Below are 21,605 nucleotides of genomic sequence, written 5' to 3'. Positions count from 1 at the left end.
TGCAACCCAATAACCTCAAGTCACCCAAGGCAAATCCGGGGGGCATTGAGATGTATGAAATCCAGTTTCCCAGTTAGACTTTCTGAAACCGTAGAAGCAGAAATAGCAAAATGAATGAAAAACTCTCTTAACAAAACTAAAACAGAAGTAATTATACATATAAATAAAGATGTTATGACCATAATGAAGGAAATGATTTGTTAAACTATGATAGATAGAGATAAAAAATTAGAAGAACCTAGGAAAGATGAAACCATGAATGACCAATATGAGAAAAGAACTGGATGCCACAAAACATTCAAGGAGATATTTAGGAGATTAAAAAAATTGATTGAAATTATGCACAGTACAATCCACAAACATGAAGATAGAATACCAGATCTAGAACTCAGGATTGTAGTTGGTAATCATTAAATAAAGACTTTTTAAACATAATGAAGGACCACAAGAATAAATCCCATAGCTGCTACATGGTGCAAAGAAAAATAATATAAGATTAATTGACATCAATGAAAAAAATCAGAAGATAGCAAAAATAATATAAAAATTATTCACAGACGTATTTTCAGAAAACTTTCCAAACATAGAGCAATAACTTGACATACAAAGAAGTGAGGCATATAGAACCTCAAATAGCCATAAGCAGAAAGAAGTATGCAAAGGAATACAATAATCAAGATTCCAGAGATTCAACATGAAAGCACACTATTAAATCTTTTAGAGGAAAATAAATCACCTCTAAAAGAAAACTCATCAGAATCACAGTAGACTTCTCAACATGAAACTTTAAGTCATAGAGATCTTGGAGTGAAGTATTTGAAGCATTAAAATAAAACAGCATCCAACACAGATTGATGTGCTCTGCAAAGTTATTTTTTTAAATTGATGTTGTAATAAGATGCGTCTATGATAAAGAACACCAGAATCTCCAAACCACCAAACCAGCACACTACAACATTCTGAAGGATATTCTAGAAAAAAGACACCAATTCCAAAATTTCAAATGGAATGAATCCACCAAGTAAAGCAAGCAATTAAATTAAAAGGAAAGAAAGGTAGACAACAACAGAAAAATAATATGGCAAGGACATATAAATAGCTCTCAGTTATAACCATTAATATGAATGACCACAATTCACCAATCAAAAGCAACAGTTTGCCAGGATGGATCAAGATGCAAGACACAACATTGTGCAGCATACAGGAAACACACCTAATTCAGAAAGTAGTACATAGACTAAAAGGAAAAAATTGGAAAACAAAATACCACACAACAGGAACCTGGAAAAAGCTATGTGTTGCTCTTCTATTAGCAGATGAAGATTTAAATCTAAGACAGATCAGAAATGACAAAGAATTTCACTACATACTTGCTATAGGAAAAATCACAAAAGGAGGGATCATAATCATAAATATCTATTCACCAGATACAAGTGCACCCAACTATATAAAGACAAGGGATATGAATAGCCTGATAAACACTAATACAATTGCAATTGAGGCCCTAAACACCCCATTACCACAACTAGATCAACTAGATGGAAATGAACAAAGAAATATCAGACCTACAATAAATCTTGGAATGATTGTTCCAGCCAGCAACAACAGAGTGCACATTCTTTTCAGCAGCGCATAGACCTTTCTCCAAAGTAGACCACATACTAATCCATAGAACATGCTAAATCAATGAAAGGCCATTGTAATACCATGCATATTATTAGATCATAATGCAATAATATTGAAAATTAATGACAAAAGAAACCATAAAAACTACAGAAGCACATAAAAATTAAATAATTCCTTCTTTTTATGTTTTAAAGAGAGTACAAAATAGTATTAAAATGGAAAAATTACAAGTGATACAGAATTTCACTTAACAAAGTATTTCACTTAACTCTTATTTAATGTAATGCATAGTGTTGTTTTCCAACTAGTTGTTCACATTATCAGATATATCAAGGTCTTTATTGAAATTACTGCCAAAGTATTGGCAAGGACTGAAATCATATGAAGAAGTGTCTGGGGCTGGACAATTTGATTCCAAGGTGGCTTATACATATACATGGCAAGTTGGGCTGCCTGCTTTGGATAATTTACTCTGGAGAAGCCACTTACCTTGTTCTCCCACCCCAAAAAACACTCCAAGAATTCTGTAGGAGGATGCACATGGTGAGGAACTGAAATAATTCCTTCTTGAACTATCAATGTGTCATAGTACAAATTAGACAGCTTCTGAAATTAAGAGATAATGCCTGTGCAAAACACTGGCTTCTGTGAAACAGCATTAGAAGCCCTCTGAGGAATTTATAGTGGTTAAATCCCCCATCAGACATACCAAGTAAGGTCAAATAATAAACCTAATTTTGAACTTCAAGCTTTTAGGAAAAAAAATGGAAGTTAAACCAAATACTCATACAAAGAAGAAAATTAAAAGAATAAGACAAAAATTAATGCAATCGAGACTAAGAAAACAATTCAAACTGTCAATGAATCCAACAGTTGGTTCTTTGAAAGATGAAATAGAACTGACAAAGTTTTACTCAACCTGATCATAAAGGAGAAAAAAATCTAAGTCAATATAATAACAAATGAAACAGGTTAAACCATAATGCGTCTTGCAGAAATCCAAAAGATCATCAATACTTATTTTGAAAACTTGTACTCTAATAAGATAGAAAACTCAGAAGAAATATATATATTCTTAAAAGTTGTGATCAAGTAGGACTCTTACCAGGTGTGCAGGGATGATTCAATATATGAAAATTAGTAACTATAATACACCATATTAACAGAACCAAGGAAAAAATCATGAAATCATCTCAATAGATGCAGAAAAAGCATTTCATAAAGCCTTACAATTCATGATAAAAACCTAAAAAAGGAATAAAAGATCTTTATCTCAATCTGATAACATTCATCTGACAGTGTCTTAGTTACATTTTTCTCATTGCTCGGGCAAAATACCTGATGCCCAGAATTAAGGAAGAAATGAAAAAAAAGGAAGAAATGGTTTATTTAGCTCACTATTTGTGCAGCTTGCAGTCTATAATCAGCTGGCTCTAGGACAAGGTGGCATGGAAGAGGAGCAACTGTTGATGATGGCAGAAGAGAGCAAAAGTAAGAAGAGCAAATAGGCAGGAAAAGAGTAAGCCTCTTTCCCCCACTTGTATTGTATGCAGTCCACCTGCTCCCAGAATCCTGTAGGAGGACACACATGGTGAGGAATAGAAAAAATTCCTTCTTGAACTATCAATGTGTCACAGTACAAATTAGACATCGTTAATCTCAGCATTAGACCATAAATGAATCACAGACTTTAGAAACCTGCCCCATTATTGTATAAGTCATTAGGGGACATCTAGTCACAAACCACAACAGTGACAAATCAACAGCCATCATCACACCAAAACATCAAAAACTGAAAGATTTCACTATAAGATTAAGAACAATAGAGGGATGCCCACTATTTTCACTCTTGTTCAATATAGTTCTAGAAAAAGTAGGTACCACATTTAGAGAAGATGAAGAAATAAAAAAAAATATGGTTAGGAAAGGGAGAACTTAAATTACCATCATTTGCTGATGACATGATAATATATATATATATATATAGAAGATCTCAAAAAACACCACAAGATTCCCACAGTTAATAACCAAATTTGGTAGCATAGCAAAATGCAAAGTTAATGCTCAAAAATTAATACCATTCATGAACCAAAAAAATCTCACTGTAGGAGACATCAGGGAAACCACATCTTTCATGATAGCATTAACAAAAATGTCATACTTATGAGTCAGTCTAATGAAAGTAGTGAAAGTCTTAGACATTATAAACTGCAGTAGTCTAAAAAAGGTGATTGATGAGTATACCAGCAAATAGAAAGATATCCACTGTTCTTAGATAAGCAACACCAATATAGTGAAAATTGTCATACTTCCAAAACCTTTATACAGATCAAGTGCAATCACAATCAAGATACCAATAGCATACCTCACAGAAATAGAGAAAATTTTCTTAAAATTTATAGGGCAACCAAAAAAAATGTAGGATAACAAAAGTCATTCTGAGCAGCAAGTCCAAGGCATGGGGCATCATGATATCAGAGTGGAAGTTATATTACAAAGCTACTGTGGTAAAAACAACATGGTACTGACAAAGAAAAGTATACTTGATCAATAGAACAGAATAGAAGATGAAGAAACTACTCCGAGAACACTCAGCTACCTTATCTTTGCCCAAGGTGTCAAACACTTTCACTGGAAAAAAGATAATCTCTTTAATAAATGGCGATCAAGAAACTGAATCCCACATGCTGAAGACTTCAATAGAACCATATCTCTCACAATGCACTAAACTAAAATAAAAATCTATTAAATATCTAAACACTAAAATAGAAACAGTTAATCTACTGGAAGACAGAATTGGTAGAACTCTTGAAGACATAGATATAAAGATTTTATGAACAAATGTTTATTTGCATAGGAATACTACACTTAATAAATGACTGGGATCATAGCAAATTAAAACATATTTTCCACAGCAAAAGAAACCACCAAAAAAGAGAAAAGACAACCTATAGAATGGAAAAAATATTACCAGATACTCTTTGAACAAAGGAATAACATCTAAAACAATAAAGCACTTACACAAATTAGATCCCTAAAATTTAAAGATCTGATCCAAAAATTGGCATCTTAAATGAATACATATTTCACAGATGAAGAAGTGTAAGTGACAAATAAATATATGAAATAAATGTTCAATATCAATAATAATTTGTAAAATGCAAATTAAAACAAGACTGAGATTCTACCTCACTTCTTAAAGAGTGGCTATCAACAAGAAATCAACAACAACAATAACAAAAACCTGGGGAAGCTGTGGCAGAAAAGACAATATCTTAGTTATTTTTCTCTCATTTCTGAGACAAAATTATCCAAAACCCAAATTTAAGGGGGAAAATTTATTTATCTCAGTTTGTGGAGGTTTCAGTCCACATTTAGCTGGTACTAAGGCAGGGTGGTCTGGCAGAGGGGCAACAGTTCAACAGAAGACAACAAAGCTAAAAATGACACAATTTACCCTTTCTTATACTGTATGCAAGCTAACCTGCCCTGGAGCAAGTGTAGCATTCACACATCCAATCCTAGCACTACACAATGAACCAATCACAAACTAAATTCAGCCACCTTCAAAAAGTCAACCCCAGTGCACTCATGAGGCTTTTGGGGACATCCAAATTCAAACCATAATATTCCATCCCTGCCACCCCAAAATCTCATGCACATACCTTTATGCAGAATGCATTTAGTCCATCTCTAAGAGTTTCCAGAGTCTTAACAGTTTCAACATTCCTGAAAAGTTGAAGTCGCAAATCTCCTCTGGGATGTAAGACAGACTCTTAGCTGTGAGCACCTGTACAAATGAAAAGAAAGTTAAACAAAGTATTCAATGGCACAAGATACACATTTCCATTCCAAAGTGACAAACAGGCATACACAAAAGATTGGGACAAAAGCAAGTCCAAAATTCATCAGGGTAAGCATTAAGTCCTGTAGGTCCTCTCATGCAGTATCAGAAGCAATCTGTGGCAAAATGTGAATTCCCGAGGACTTGGATGATTCTGGCTCTATGGCACTTTTGGTTGTTTTAGCTCTCAAAGCTTTTCTCTTGGGCTGGCTTTGCTCCAACTTTGCAGTCTTTAGATGATCCATTTTCCTGGTTTCTCTAAATTTCTGGGGTATTCATTACACCTTAGGCCTTAAAATCACAGCTTACCACACTTCTCCATTAGGGGCACACTGGTTGGCCTTCCAGGCCTTCTGAAATGGAAGTGGAAGCCTTTTTAACTCCATAACTTTTGCATTCTGAGTGAACTTAAAAGCAACACCCCATGAACAGTGCCAAAGTCTCTTGCCAGTTGGAGAAGTAGCCATATGAGTCCATATCTGAGGAACAAATTTCTATGCTTGCCACCATTCTGGAGCATGATGATGCCTCCACCAGTCTGGAGTGTGGTTTTCTGTGGATTTCCCCTTACAGCAAAGTCTTGACTTTTTCAGTTTTGAGCAAGCAAAGAGTAGAATTCTGTTGCTTCTTGTGATGCCTTTAGGGCATCTTTTTTATTCTTTTGGTCCTCAGCAATCAAGATGTCCTCAGCTCTATTTTTGCAATCCACAACTTTACTGAAGCTTCCTTTCTGGCCAAACTCAAAACATTTTAAATCAAGCTCTGGACTCTTTGCTCTCAATTCTCAACATAAATCTGACTCAATGTTGAAAACAGTATCCATGCTTCTCACTTAACATTTTGACTGCCTTGCAATTTCTTCTATAACATCAGTTAGTTCATCATGCTTAATCTCAGTCTCAGGAAAAGTGGATGGACGTGAGCAAAATTCAGACAAATTTTTGCTAAGCCATAACACACATTGTATGAAACCCAACAACCAATGTAGTGTTTCCTCCCAGAAGAAACCTCTGGAGCCTGATTTTTAACACTAGGATAACTATGAGCTTTCTGCTCTCCTGGGCTCAGACCAGATTTCCCTATACAGAACAGCCTAAGGAGTTGCAGCTCTACTCTTTCAAGTGACATCTCTGAATCTTTCTAAATTTTTCCTACAAGCCAGTCCTAAAGGCTCTTGAACCCCAGTCATGACAACCACCCTACTTCTTTGATTCTAAATTCTCTTTTACTTTTCTTGTAGATGAGACAAAATACCCAGTATCCCAAGTTAAGATATGACTGGTTTATATAATTTATATTTTGTAGAGTTTTCAGCCCATAGTCAGCTGTCTCCAAGGCAACATGGCATGGCAGAGGGTTAAGAGTGGCAGAAAATACAAAGCAACAATAGTAAAAGTGGGTGAGACAAGTCTTTCCTCTCATATAGTGTATGCAGGATTCTCACTACGGAGCAGGTGTAGCATTCTGATCTCCAATCCCAGCACTAGAAAATGAGCCAATCACAAAATCTAGATTCAGCTACCTCCGTGACTACATGAGGCTTTTGAGGGACATCCATATCAAACAATAGCAAGAACATTTCTCCATTGCTGATGGGAGTGTGATTTGGTAGGACCACTACAGAAATCAGTGTGGAGATTACTTAAAAATCTAAAACTAGATGTTCCATTTACCCCCCTGTATCCATTGTATGTATCTTCCTGAAAGAATTAAAAGCATAATACCACAGTGATATATATATATATATATATATATATATATGCCTATGTTTGTAGCAGCACAATTTATAATAGCTAAAATTTACTTTTTTTTTTGCAGAGCCAGGGATTGAACTCAGGGCCTTGCTCTTGCCAGGCAAGCATTTATTCTACTGAGCTATCTCCCTGGCTTTATAATAGCTAAAATTTGAAATAACTCACCTGTGCATCAACGGATGACTGCACAAAGAGAACTTTGTATTTATAGACAATGGAGTACTATTCTTCCATAAGAAATGAGCAACTTGAGTCATCTTTAGATAAATGGATGCACTCTGAAACCATAATCCTAAGTACAATAAATCAGACACATGAGTTTAAACGTTTCATTGTTTTTCTTATGTGGGAAATCCAAGGAGTAAATAAGGAGCAGGACATAGGATACATGTTGGGAAGTAGGAAGAACATGTTCAAATGGGAAAGGCAACAAGGGAGAGGAAGGGGAAAGAGAAGAAATAGAAAAAGGATTTTAAAAGAGAGGAGGGAAAAATAGAAACAATTATATTATAAATGAGGAGTATAAGTTTGTCTGAAGGGATGGGAGAGCAATGGAAAAAAAGAAAAATTAAGACATATTATGTACAGGTACAAGCTCCCTATTAAAAATTTAATAATTATATATGAAAAATATGTACTAATACAAATTATAAAAGAAACAAATATAATAACGACAACAAAAAAATAGCAGGCACATGAAAATCATACTAATGATCAAGGGTAGGATATGCGAAGACCCTGAGACAGAAACCTAAAAAATCAGTATAATTACAGTGATGATGAAAGAAATCAAGAGCTAAAAAGGAGACAGGTAACGTTTTGTAAGCCATTTGGAGATTTATTTTCTTTGTCCTAAGAGAAATAGGAAGCCACTGAAGAATTTAAACAGAAAAATAAAATAATCAGATATGCAATTTAATACATTGTTTAAAACTTTTTTTCCCAGGCTGGGTAGATAGCTCAATGGTCTAAGTGCATGCCTGGCAAGCACAAGCACCTTGTCCAATCCCCAGTACCATATGCCCTCCAGTCCCAGAACCCTGGGTTTACCCTGTTGGCCCTGAAACTGGGCATGCTGTGGCACACCTGTAAGTCCAGTGCTGGGGAGGCTGAGATAGGAGGATCACAGCTAGTCTGAACTCTGTAGCAAGACCCTGAGCCAGATAAATAAATAAATAAATAAATAAATAAATAAATAAATAAATATTTTGAAAAATTATTCCATGAGAATAAATTTGGATAAGTTTGGAAAGAACAAACCTGGCTTTGGGAATAAAATTGGACTGAAGGAGAGACAAAAATAACACTGTTCAGTGGTTTGTGGGAAAGACAAGTGAATTCAGGATTTTGAGTTTCACTTATCTTTTGGAAATAGCATCAGCAGTCTTTGACAATAAATTGCACAAGGTGCAAAGAAAAGTAGGTTTCTTCAAGAATGAATCCTGGATTTCTGCCCTCAGAAAATGAATAGGTTCTAGCATGATATGCAGACATGCAGGAGAGTAGAGAAGCACAGTGATTGGATGTAAGTAGGAATACACAACTTTGGAAGTGTTTGAAACCTTTAAGATATCTAATAAAGATGTCCAGTATCTAGTTGAAAGTATTTGTTTAGACTTCAGAAGTGCATTTTTGACGTTAACTAGAATAGTGAAAATATTTAACATTGTCTGGTCTCATTCTTGCAGAGTGAGTCCAGAGTGAGACACCATTTAAAATTTGCTTCAATGAAAAATAGCCTACAAAGAAGTGAAGGAGTACCCAGAGAGGTAGAGAAAATAATCAAAAGAGTTTTATCACAGAATTCAAAAGAAAATAATATTTTATGAGGAAAGAAGACTATAATTTGCTTATGCTCAGAAGTCAGATGAAAGGTAAATTAAAATATGCTTTTTGGATTTAACTATATGAGGGATATTGGAAGCATAAAGAGGTCACTGTGGTTGAGTGGTATGAGCAGAAACTTTACTGGAGTAGAAAAATGAACCAATACTCAAGAAGAATACATTGACATCTATTAAATTACTCATATTATTTAGGCTTATTTGCCTTATGACTGAATAATTTCAAAATATTATACATTTATAATCAGTTGAAGAGACTGTACATTGTACAATTGTTGGTACAAGTGTTGTAGTGATGTAAACTCAGTAAGTTTGCAAATTTTACTCATCAAATCCTTTATATCTCTACCTTTGACATGCTTCTTTATCAGTTAGTAAGAGGATTATGTCAAAATATCTGAATAAATTGTCCATTTATCTAAATTTTCATTAAGTTCCACCAATGTTTACTTAGTATAAATCCAGTGAATGTTAAAATCATGTATAAACACAAGCATTTATATGTAAGCTTGTTTTTTCAGAGTAGATACACACTTATAGCATTAAAAGGGAAGCTCAGCTATCTAATTTAACTGTGTATATAAGAAACAGAGGAAAGAGTTTGCTATATAAATAAATAAATTTCTGCCACATATGACAATATGAAGTTGTGTTGGGCATATGGAGAAAGTAGAATGCTTACTCTATGATGGAAAAATGCAAGCTATTATAACTGCACTGGAAAATAACTTGACAGTATGTGCTCAAGGTAACAAATCCAAAAATTATGGCATCATGTGTATAGCATCATTTTAAATTTCATGAAACCATAAAAAACAAAAATTAAAGGCAAATAAATTTTCCCTATACACATGATAGTATGTTATGTAAAAGTAAATAATGTCTATATATATTTGAAAGTGGGTGAGCCATCAAAACAAAACTTTGAGTCAAACAGAAAGTCAAAATTGACATGTCAGTTATACAATTTTCACAAAGCTCAAAACTGATAAAAGTTCAAGAGTTATATAAAAAATGAATAATTACAAAATTAGAGACAATTGATGTTCTTTGGGAAATAGGTTGTTCCTATCTATACAGCTAAGTTTTGTATCTGAACTTTTCTTTCAGTTGCTACAAGTGTATATCTACTCAAAAAAATAAGCCTACATCAAACAGACATGTGTATACCTAATTTTAACATTGGATGGATTTACACTAAGCAAAAATTGATTGAATTTAGATAAATTCACAATTTATTCAGACATTTTGGTATAGCCTTCTTACTAACTGATACATAAGCTCATAAAAGGTGAGGGTATAAAGGATTTGATGCACAAAATTTACAAACCTACCTAGTTTACATCACTACAACACTCAAACCAACAATTGTAGAATGTATATTCTGTTGTATTAATACTAAACATATGACATTTTGATACTATTAAACCATAAGGCAAATCAGCCTAAATAATATGAACAATTTAGTGGATGTAAATGTATCCTTCTTATGCATCGATTCATTTTTCTACTCCAATAAAGCTTCTGCTCATACCATTCAGTCACAGAGAATAATGGGAAAACATGTAGATGAGATGTGATAAAATGAGATGAGATGAGATGAGATGAGATGAGGTGAGAAAGACCTCATACAAGGTCTTGTTTAATAACATTCTATTTAGGTTGTATTTCATAAACATTCACTTTATGATTGTGCTTCCTGTCTTACAAATATTTGACACATTTTATCATATAAATAATTAACATTTACACATATGTAACTATAAATTATCAATTAAAAGTTAAAAGTAAACCTTTATATACAAATAGTTTGAGGGACACAAGCTCTGATGAAGAGAACTTTGTATTTGGAAAAGAACAGAAGCCAAAAATCAAATTTACTTTTTTTTTCCAATGATGGCAGAAGTTAGAGCATGTCTGAACAATGATGAAGGATCCTGTAGAAAACATGAATTTGGATCTGTAGAAGAGAAAAAAGAGAACTGTTCTTGAGGAGCATGAAAATAGAGCAAATTGTAGGCATGCAAGTACTGCTATTAAAATCAATAATCATTTGAGAACACCCAATTATAACAAGGAAGGAGCAGATGGGCCACCAAAGTTTGATTCTATTAAAAATTACTTGGCTTATTAATCTAATGTATTTTTCTAAAATTGTGAGCAACAAAAGGAAAATGGCTATCATCACTCCTAACTACGTTATTTCATAATATGGTGCTTTATTAGCAGGTGTGGAAGGAGAGTCTGTTCTTTGACTTTACATCTAGAAAAACAAAAGACTCAGTTGCAAGCTGATATTTGAAAATCAGGTACCACCTTGTGAATTCTATCAAGGGTCCATAGCTTCACTGCTTCTCTCAGCCACCTTGCCTGAAGAGAAGTAGTTTAAACAGATCACAACTAGTGCTGTCTCTGAGACTACCTGGAAATCTCCCCTGCTTTCTCTTTTCATCAAGGCCTTGGAAAATAGTACTTTCAGATTCATTTCCTCGTCCTCATTCCAGTACTATGAAAAACCTACAAATTAACATTTCCGCACACACTTTTTATGATTTCATAAGGAGTAGAAAACTATAATAGAAACATTTTTGGGATTTTTCCCAGGTTTCTTTTAGATACTCAGAATATATAGAGCAATGCTTATTTTGACAGTGAGTTTGTATTTCTATGGAGAAATAAAGTCACATGCAATTAAACATTTGGGTACTTCTACAAAGATAAGTTTCAGGTGAGAATTATTCCAAAATTAGAGTTAATTTTAAATAAAATGCTTCATCTTATGTATATAAATGTAAAACATTAACAATTTTCATGTTTATAAAAGTATTTTAAAGAAAAAAATGCCACCATAAATATTAATCAAGGGGAAGTACATGGCCATGAAGTAATCATAAGAATTCAGAATATTATCTTTATATTTCTTAAATCTAGAATGTTTTTTTTCACAGTGTTTATTTAATGAACACTTATATGACTGCCTTTGCCAAAAGGACTTAAAAAATCTAGAAGAGCTAACATTGAAAGATTAACAAAAGTCCTTTCTGGATTTGTGTTACTGGGTTTTTCACCCCAATTTTCTAATTCTTAAGTCCAAAATCTTGACAAATATTTTGACCAGATAAAATTTTAGAAAAGTAATCATAAGTCATATGTTCTATTTTTCAAGTTATTATACTTGAAAATATTCCTGAAATTATATGTTTGCTTAATGTTTTATGTGTACATCATTCAAAATAGTAATTTTCAGGTTGCTTAGTCTAAGAAGTCTTGGAACAAACAGAGGCCAAGCTATCTGATTTATGTTGAGTGTAAGATAGTCTTTCTCCACACTAGGAATGTATCTAGAAAATATTATAATTCTATAATCAACCTTCCCTCAAAATTCTATACCAGGGATATTTTAAATCACTTCTTCCTCTTGGCAGAAACCAGCCTACACTGACACCTAAGAATAGTCATAGGATACCTCCTAGGTTTTTCTAGTTGGCCAACCCAAAAGAATAGTACCATATAATAGAAAGCAAACAGAGAAGCTGTATAACCACAGCACTGCTAAACTTGTTCATTGCCATTATCATATACATGCCCCAACTTTTTCTAGAGCTTGTATAGTTTTGTTTAATTCTTCTGCTGTACTTTGACTATTTTTTTTCTTCAGTCCTGGGGATCTAACTCCAGACCTTGTGCTTGCCAGGCAGGCAATTATGCCCCGGACTAATTTTCATGTGACATAAGACATAAGACTTAGTTATATGTTCTTTATTGGTTTGTAGATGTTCATTTGTTCTAAGTCTATTTAGTCAACAAGGTGTTTTCATTCATGTAATATACTGTTATTATTTTTCAGTTTATCGTATATTTTAAAAAATCAGTTGTACATATTTGTATTGATCTATTTCTGGATTTTCCATTATGTTCCATTGATCTATATAATCTCAGACACACACACACACGCACACACACACACACACACATATATACACACACATACATAGTCATATATAACATACATGCCACATATATTAATATAACACATACTAATATAACAATGTAATTTGTGAAATACACTGATGATTTCTACATTATTTTTCTTTTTCAATTTGATTTTTAGCTATTCTAGTATCTTTACTTTCCCATACTTATCTTATGTAATTTTCTCTGTATCTATATATGTATCTCTGTGGATATGGCATTTCTCTCCATTCACTTAGATATTTGATTTCTTTCACCAGATTATGTAGTTGTAAACATAGAAGTCTTGTCCATTTTGTTAAATTTTCAAATCAGTATTTCTTTTTGGAGTACTAATATATTTTTAATTTCAGTGTTGCACTGTTCATTGCTAGCATATAAAATAAGATTGATTTTTGTATGTTTTCCTTATAATCTTATAGACAATTATTTCACTTGAAATATATTTTTTATTTTCTATTTCTCTGGAATTTTTGCCAATGTGTACTACATGAACTGTAGTGACAGCAAACAAACTTGCCTTTTCCCCATCTTAAGTAGAATGTATTTAGTGGTATGCTGTGAAGCACAATGTTAGCTATTTGGTTTTGGTAAATGCTCTATATCAAACAGAACAAGTTACTAGTTTGTGAAAAAGTATTATCGTAAATAGGTGTGACTTTTCTCAAATGACTTTTTGGCATAGATTAATAAAGATCACTGGATTATTTCTTCTCTAGTCTGAGGTACATTGATTGATTTTTGAATATTCAATCAGCTTTCATTCCTAAAATAAATACCACTGGGTTATAATGTGTGATTGATTCTCTTAATAAATCTTTCTTAGTTGTATTTGCTGATATTTTGGTAAGGACATATGTGTCTCTATTGAAAAAGAATATTGGTCCACAGATTTTGGATTCTTTTTCAGGCAGACAGGAATTTTTCTCTTGTTTTGGTGTGGGGAAAATACTAGTTTCAAAGAATGTATTCAAAGTACTACTTCTTTTTCACTTTCCTGAAAGAGATTGTATAAAATTGCTATTATTTTTTCCATAATGTCAGATAAAATTCTCCATAGAAGTCATCTAGACCTGGAATTTTCTATGATAAATTCTTTCACTAATAATTAAGTTTTCTTATTAGATATAGTGATATTCAAATTAACTCTTTCATATGACTGAGTTGTAGTAATTCATGTATTCTGAAGAAGAGATCTGATCTGTTTTTATTACATTGTCAAATATCTGTATCTATACTTATTTGTAGCTATTCTTTGTCATTTGTCATTTGGTATTGTTGCTTGATGTTTGTCGGTTTCACTCAGCACTAGTAAAACACAGAATTTAGTTAATTTATTTACTTTTTTACTGTTGTCAGTTTTATTGTATTCTCTTCTTTGATCCATCCTTTGTGAGGACCTATTAAGATTGCACTGGGTCCACTCACAAAAATCAAGAATATTCTTATTTAAAATTTCTAGAAGTGGGCAGCCGAGATGAACACACACTTCTCAGAGGATGAAATTAAAGAAGCAAATAAATATATTAAAAAATGCTCCACATCACTACCCATCCGTGAAATGCAAATTAAAACAACACTGAGATACCATCTCACCCCAGAAAGAATAGCTATCATAAACAAATCAACCAACAACAAATGTTGGAGAGGTTGTGGAGAAAAAGGAACCCTTTTCCACTGCTGGTGGGAATGTAGACTGGTCCAACCATTATGGAAATCAGTGTGAAGACTCCTTAAGAAACTAGGACTAGAAATCCCATTCAAGCCAGCCATCCCCCTACTAGGAATTTTCCTGGAGGAACTGAAAACATCGTATCATAGTGATATATGTGTACCTATGTTTATAGCAGCACAATGTGTGATAGCCAAATCTCGGAAACAACCAAGATGCCCATCACATGAGGAATGATTGAAAAAGATGTGGTATTTTAATGCAATGGGGTATTACTCAGCTATAAAGAATGATAAACTGGAACCATTTATATTGAAGTGGATGCCCCTTGAAGATATACTCATAAGTGAAATAAACCAGACCCACATGTGTAAATATCATATAGTCTCCCTAGTATAACAACTCAAAAGAAGAAATACAAATAGAAAGCTATAACACAACTAAAAGGAAAGAGAGAAATTGAGGACTGGACTACGAGAAGAGGGTAAGGAGAAAAGCTGGGAGACAGGACAAGGATAAATCCATGCACTTGTACACACAAGATGGGCAAGGCAATGATCCTGAGAAAAATCAGCAGGTTTTTGAAACTAGCAGTTAATTCTCAACCTGACTAAATATATATGCTGATACCTGTGAACCAGGTATCAGCACTGAAGATAGCAATGTGTAATAGAAGGGTCACTCTTGGAATGCCTGTCTTTCTGGTCTTCTATATACATACTTCTTGTCATGACATACAAATTATTACCATACTGTCTCACAAGTAAAAGGTTTTTTTAATGGGTAATAAATGAAAAGACACAAGAAAAAAGAAAAGAAGTGTCACAGGACTGTTCTACTACAATGCTGTATATGGTTAGATTTCTAAATTTCTGTGTAAAAGTATGTGTTTATTCCTATCTTTCTATTTTTTTTCCTTCATATTCTGTAAGGACTTAAAGTTCAACACCCTCAATACTTGATGGAAAACACCTGTTCCACGTTATGCCTAAGATGTTTGATATTTAGACAGATAGGGTAAACTGAACTGCATATGTTGCAGGGTAATCATAAGCTTCTATTCTGGAGGGTTAACAACCTAAGTTTTCAGATCAAAAATTGGAGAAAAGGAAGGGCTGCAAGGTGAACCAACGTTTTGTCCCTAGCCTTTCAAGGTCAGTGAAGACTGAGGACATAGGAGAACCTGTACTGTAACATCATGTAACTCAGTTGTGCTCCAAATTTTCTGATCAAGGAGATTATGGAGCCACAGAGGAATGTGATCGATGATGTATAATGTGCCCAAGGAGAGTCGCATGGAGAGAAAGCTTTCTCTCAGGCTTTCACAAAGAACAAACTGGTCAAGCAATGGCCGTGACTCACCCAAATGGCTGACACTGACAAAGGATCTACAAAGTACAGTACGGGGTTACAGGATAAATCATGAGAGACTTGACTGACTTTAGAAGATACAAAAGTTACATTTCTTGTTATATAGGTCTTGCTTTATCTTGGTCTTAACCTTCCAGCACAGATGTATAAATACGAGACATATAAAGTGAAGCCCTATTAATATGCTGAGCTGTAAAAGGCTCTAGTCAAAAACATCTGCGAATAACCCACTACTATTGTGGACTGCTGGACTGTGTTGGATTGTTTTGCTGAATTTAAGTACGTATAATATTTAGATGCCAATAGAATATCTATCTCTGAAAGGACTAAACAAAAAAGGGGGATACAAAGGAAAGACCATTTTGTGTTTGTATATACAGAATAGTTAGGATAGATACACAGCTACTTTCACTTAATTCAATAAGAAGAAAGATTTGTAGTAATAGTGTTTGGATAGGATATCCTGTCTGCTTCTTGTACTATGGATAACCACTAAGAAGATAACAATGTACAATGTATTAATTATTGAAAATGTCCTATTAATCAGATTTCAAACTGTCTCATTGATATGTGTTTCTCAATAAAATAAAATTAAAAAAAATCTTAATTTGTTTTACTTAGTGTAATGATGACTAGTTCCATTTACTTCCTTGAAAAATGACATGATTGCATTATTTTTCTAGTGGCTGAAGAGTACTCTATAGTGTATATAAGTTTTTTCTTTATCTATTCATGCCCTGGTAGCCACCAAGCATGCCTTCAAAAGTAGGTCATTATGCCTTGTGCCGAGAAAAAGCTGTGCATGCCAGCATCTCTACAATACTCTATTTAATTGTGTCTCATATATACTATACAGTAGCATGGCTTGGTCATACTATAGATGTATTTTTTGTTTGTTTCAATTTTAGTTTTTTTTAAGACAGGGTCTCGTATATTTCAGGCTGGCTTTGATTTGATTATGTAGTCAAGGCTGACCTTGAACTCATGATGATCCTCCTACCTCAGACACTGGAGTACCAAGATTACAAGTATATGCCACCATACCTAGTTTATGTTTAATTTCTTAAGGATGTTACAAATACATTTCCATAATGGGTGTTCTAACTTACATTCTCATCAGCAATGTAAGGGTTTGTCCTCCCACACATCATGATCAACATTTATTAAAAAGAAATGACTATTCTTTTGTATTCTTGTTGATAGTCTAACTTCAGGGAGCTAGATTCTTTTTTTATTTTTATTTTATTTTATTTTTATTTTTTCCATAATTTTATTGATAAACAAAGAGCAATGAGACAGTTTCAAATCAAATTGGTAGGACAGTTTCAATAATTAACACATTGCATACATTCTTCCCAGTGGTTAATTGCTGTACAAGATGCAGATATGATATCCTATCTACAAACACCATTAGAACAAATCACTCTATTCTTTAAGAGAATGTAACAACATATCCATCCTCACCACTTTGAATACACAGATACAAAATGGACATTCATCTGTATATCCTTTTTTTGTTAAGTTCCATTATTTGAATATTTTAGGTGTGTTAACTCAGCAAAATAATCTAAAAGAGTTCAGTAGTCCATACTAGTATTGGGTCTTCCGCTGGACTGGCAATGTCAGAAATTGTTGACCTGAGTCTCCTATAGCTCAACATAACAGCATGGCTTTACTTCTTATATTTCGTTTTTATACTTTTCTGTTGGGTGGTTAAGACCTAGGTAAAGCAGGACCTATGAAACAAGAGTTGTAGCTTTTGGGTCTGATAAGGTCAGTGAAATCCCCTCAGGATTTATCCTGAGATCCTGTACTTCAGAATGTTTGTCAGTGTCAGCCATGAGAATGAGTCACTGCCATTGCTCGGCCAATGTGCTCTCTGTGAAAGCCAGAGAAAATGTTTTCTCTCCATATGACTCTCCTTAGGCACAGTCTACATCATTGATCCCTTTCCTCTTTGGCCCCATAATCTTGTTGATCAGAAAATTTGGGACACTGCCGAGTTAGATTCTTAATGTAGTTTCTTTAAAATTTAATGCATTTCCTTTGTGCCAAAAGATAATAATTTTAGGTGTATGTGATAGATAGATAGATACATACATAGATAGATACATAGATAGATAGACAGACAGATAGAGATATATGAAAACACCAATATCCCAGATTTTCCCTCATAGATTGAATCTAGACAACATGGTATAAAAGATAATATGAAAGTAGAAGGGAGACAATGAAAAGGGATCAGGGAGGGAATAAAGGGTAATTGGGTTAGATAAGTTGTATATATGATATAAACACACATGAACATACCACAACAAAACAATTTATTTTCTATAATTAATATTCGCTAGTAAAACTTAATAATTTTAAAGATACTGAAACACTTATTTTTAGTCCCTTCTTACACATAAGGTGACATTTACAGAGTCTGGGTGTTAGAACATGGGTATCTTTGGAAGGCCATTATTCTATCTGTCATGGTCGATCCTCTGGCCACGAAATACATACATTATCCTACTTGCCAAATCTATTCATCCTTTCCAAAGGTACCTCAAAATATCAACTCATTATAGTATCAAGTCAAAATATCGTTTTAGTCTTTTCAGCCTGAATGTCCATCATTATTTAAATCAGCTATAAGTGAGGTCATGGAAGTAATCATTCCTAATATGCTTTTGGTCTGAACCCACTTAGTTTTTCTTGGTTGTAGCTTCTTCACTTCCAACTTTTGTACATATGAATCAAAAAGAACACCTGCCTTACTCTATTATGCCATTCTTGGATACTGAGATCATGACAAAAAGTTCTTATTTATTCTTTTCTAGTCTTTTTACATTTGTTTATATGTAATGTGAATGGATTTTAGCTGAATTTAATGAGACAAATAGAGAATATAGATCTACTTCATATTCCTGGAAATGTAGTTAACAAGAAAGTTTGTAAAAGCTATTCAGGATACTTTACATATAAGTATCTATTCGTAAGATTTTACTGTCAAATCCTATGCAGCAATAATTTCCCCTCACAAAGATTTTCAGGTTGCTCTATTAGTCACCATCATCTAAGCATATCTTAAAAATTTGATTGATAGGATAAAAAGATACTTTATGTTGCTGTAAGTAGTCTTCAGAACATTTTGAAAAGGCTTCTGCAGATGGTAAGAAAATCATACTTAATTCATCCAGGTCTTTCATTTCAAGCCACTTAATAGATTAAATTAATGTTTTAGAAATGTGCAATATCTTTCAAATTTATCTGAAATTTATTCTGTAAATTAATTTAAAAATAATTATGGTCAATCCAAACTAGCAGCTCCATTAATCATCCATCATGAGTTGAAAAATGTGTAATAAATATAAAATTACTGATCAAAGTGTCTCAATTAGAAAGAAATGTACCTTTTTAAGTTTGGCACAAGTAATTCATATAGGCTAAAGGAATAATCCTTAGTTGGGTTCATATTCCAAGAATGCATTCATAAATAACAAAATTTAGCCATTTAGAGAATATTGGGCCCAAATTGTATTTCTTGGGGGGTTCTTTAGAAATTTTGTGTAAGCCAGTTACTACAAAATATATTAGGTTCCAGGTAGTAGTTCTATTGTTCTTCAAATAGAATAGGAAAAATTTCTGAAAAATAATTTTAAATATAAAATTGCACACACATATGTATTGCTGAAGTACTTTCATTTTTTTAAATAGATTAAACTTATATGAACATTGCATAAAGTAAATTGATTGCCAAATATATTTCATCTGGAGTTATTAACATTTGCCACATTTGTCCTCCATTTACTCTCCCTCTATGTAAACCTATTGAAATGATAAACACTGTATTTTATAATACAACATACTTCAATGTTATATTAATAATTCAACTTTCACTTTCATATGTTGTAACTGCATAATATGGATTATTATTCAAATAGAATAGGAAAAATTCCTGAAAAATAATTTTAAATATAAAATTACATATAAATATTTATTGCTGAAGTACTTTCTTTTAATTTTTTTGAAAATAGCTTAAACTTACATGAACATTGCACAAGCTAATCAATTGCTAAATAAATTTCATCTGGATTTATTATCTGCTAAGTTACTGAGATTCATACTTTGCCAGCAACATGATTCTTCTTTTCTAAATCTTTTGCAGGCCTATCCTACAGAAAAGACATTCTCTTAGCAGTACTATCATCAAACTTCAAGACTTAAACACTAGCGAAATATTGTTAATCATATGTAGTCCATATTCAAAATTTTCAAAATGCACTATTGATGTTCTTTTTAATGTTTTTCTCTTGATGGTCCAGGACCTGGTTCAGCACCACTACTGAATTTAATGGTCTCTTTACATGGAAGAGCTCCTCCCAGAATTCACCAGTGATTTTACATGCCAACCTTCAATTTATGTTTGAATGATGTTCTCATATGCTTTACTTTTGTTACTTTGTTTTAAAATTATTTTATGTATTTATGTTGCACATCAACACATTTTTATAAATGTGTACACATGATTTGATAGCATACACATGGTTGCACATACTTTTTATGGTAATACCTAAAATCCTCATTCTTTACTAAAAACTCCTAATACCTGTTGTAGGCAGGGTTTACAAGGAAAACAATTTGACACAGGACATATCATTTATAGGATCATTTTATAATAGTCATCAAAAGAGTCAAGTTCAAAAGAGTGCAGAAAATCTGTCCACACACTAAAAACTGATGGAATCTGGATGAAGGTCTGGATCTCAAAAGAATGTCCTGCATGAGTCCAGCTGAAGACCTATAACCCACAACAATGCTCTGCATGAGTCCAACTATAAGCTAAGAGCCCATAACAATGTCTCATGCAATCCTATTTCAACAATCTGTGCTGGGAAGGCCCCAAGGTCAGTAGTGGAAGCTAGAAAGCCTGTGCCAGCAGGATGAAAGATTTGTGCCAGCAGGCTGAGGGATCTGCCTTGGAGCCAAGAAGTGAAGCTAAAAGAATCAGAGCTCTGCAAAAAAGTACCACAGCCATGCTCAGTGACAGTGTGATACCAAGCTCCTCCAATAATAAAAAATAGCTGAGTTCATATTAGGAAAGAAAGCATGACAAACTTCTCAAGGAGACTGAACAGTACATCACTTTCCCAGATGCATCCAGAAAGCAATGCTCAAAGTAATGACCAAAGGAAACTGTAGCCATTCTCAGCAACAACAGGTTGCTGAGCTACTTCAGTGATAGGAACAGAAAAGTTCATATCAGGAAAACCAACAGGACAAGCTCCTCAGGAGAATCAATAGCCCCAGGTAAACCAACAGTTTTCTAACACTACCTCTTCTCCCCAGTTCTCCTTTTTTTTTTTTTTTTCAAAATGTTATTGATAAACAGATAGCAATGAGACAGTTTCAAATCAAATTGAAAGTACAGATTCAACAAATAACACACTGCATATATTCTTCTTAGTGGTTAATTGCTGTACAAGATGCGGACTTGTGATCCTATTTACAAAAACCATTAGAACAAATCATTCTAT

Source organism: Octodon degus, unplaced genomic scaffold (assembly GCF_000260255.1).
Source record: "Octodon degus isolate 3935 unplaced genomic scaffold, OctDeg1.0 scaffold00041, whole genome shotgun sequence".
In the NCBI taxonomy this organism is placed as follows: Eukaryota; Metazoa; Chordata; class Mammalia; order Rodentia; family Octodontidae; genus Octodon; species Octodon degus.
This window is presented reverse-complemented; position numbering follows the sequence as displayed.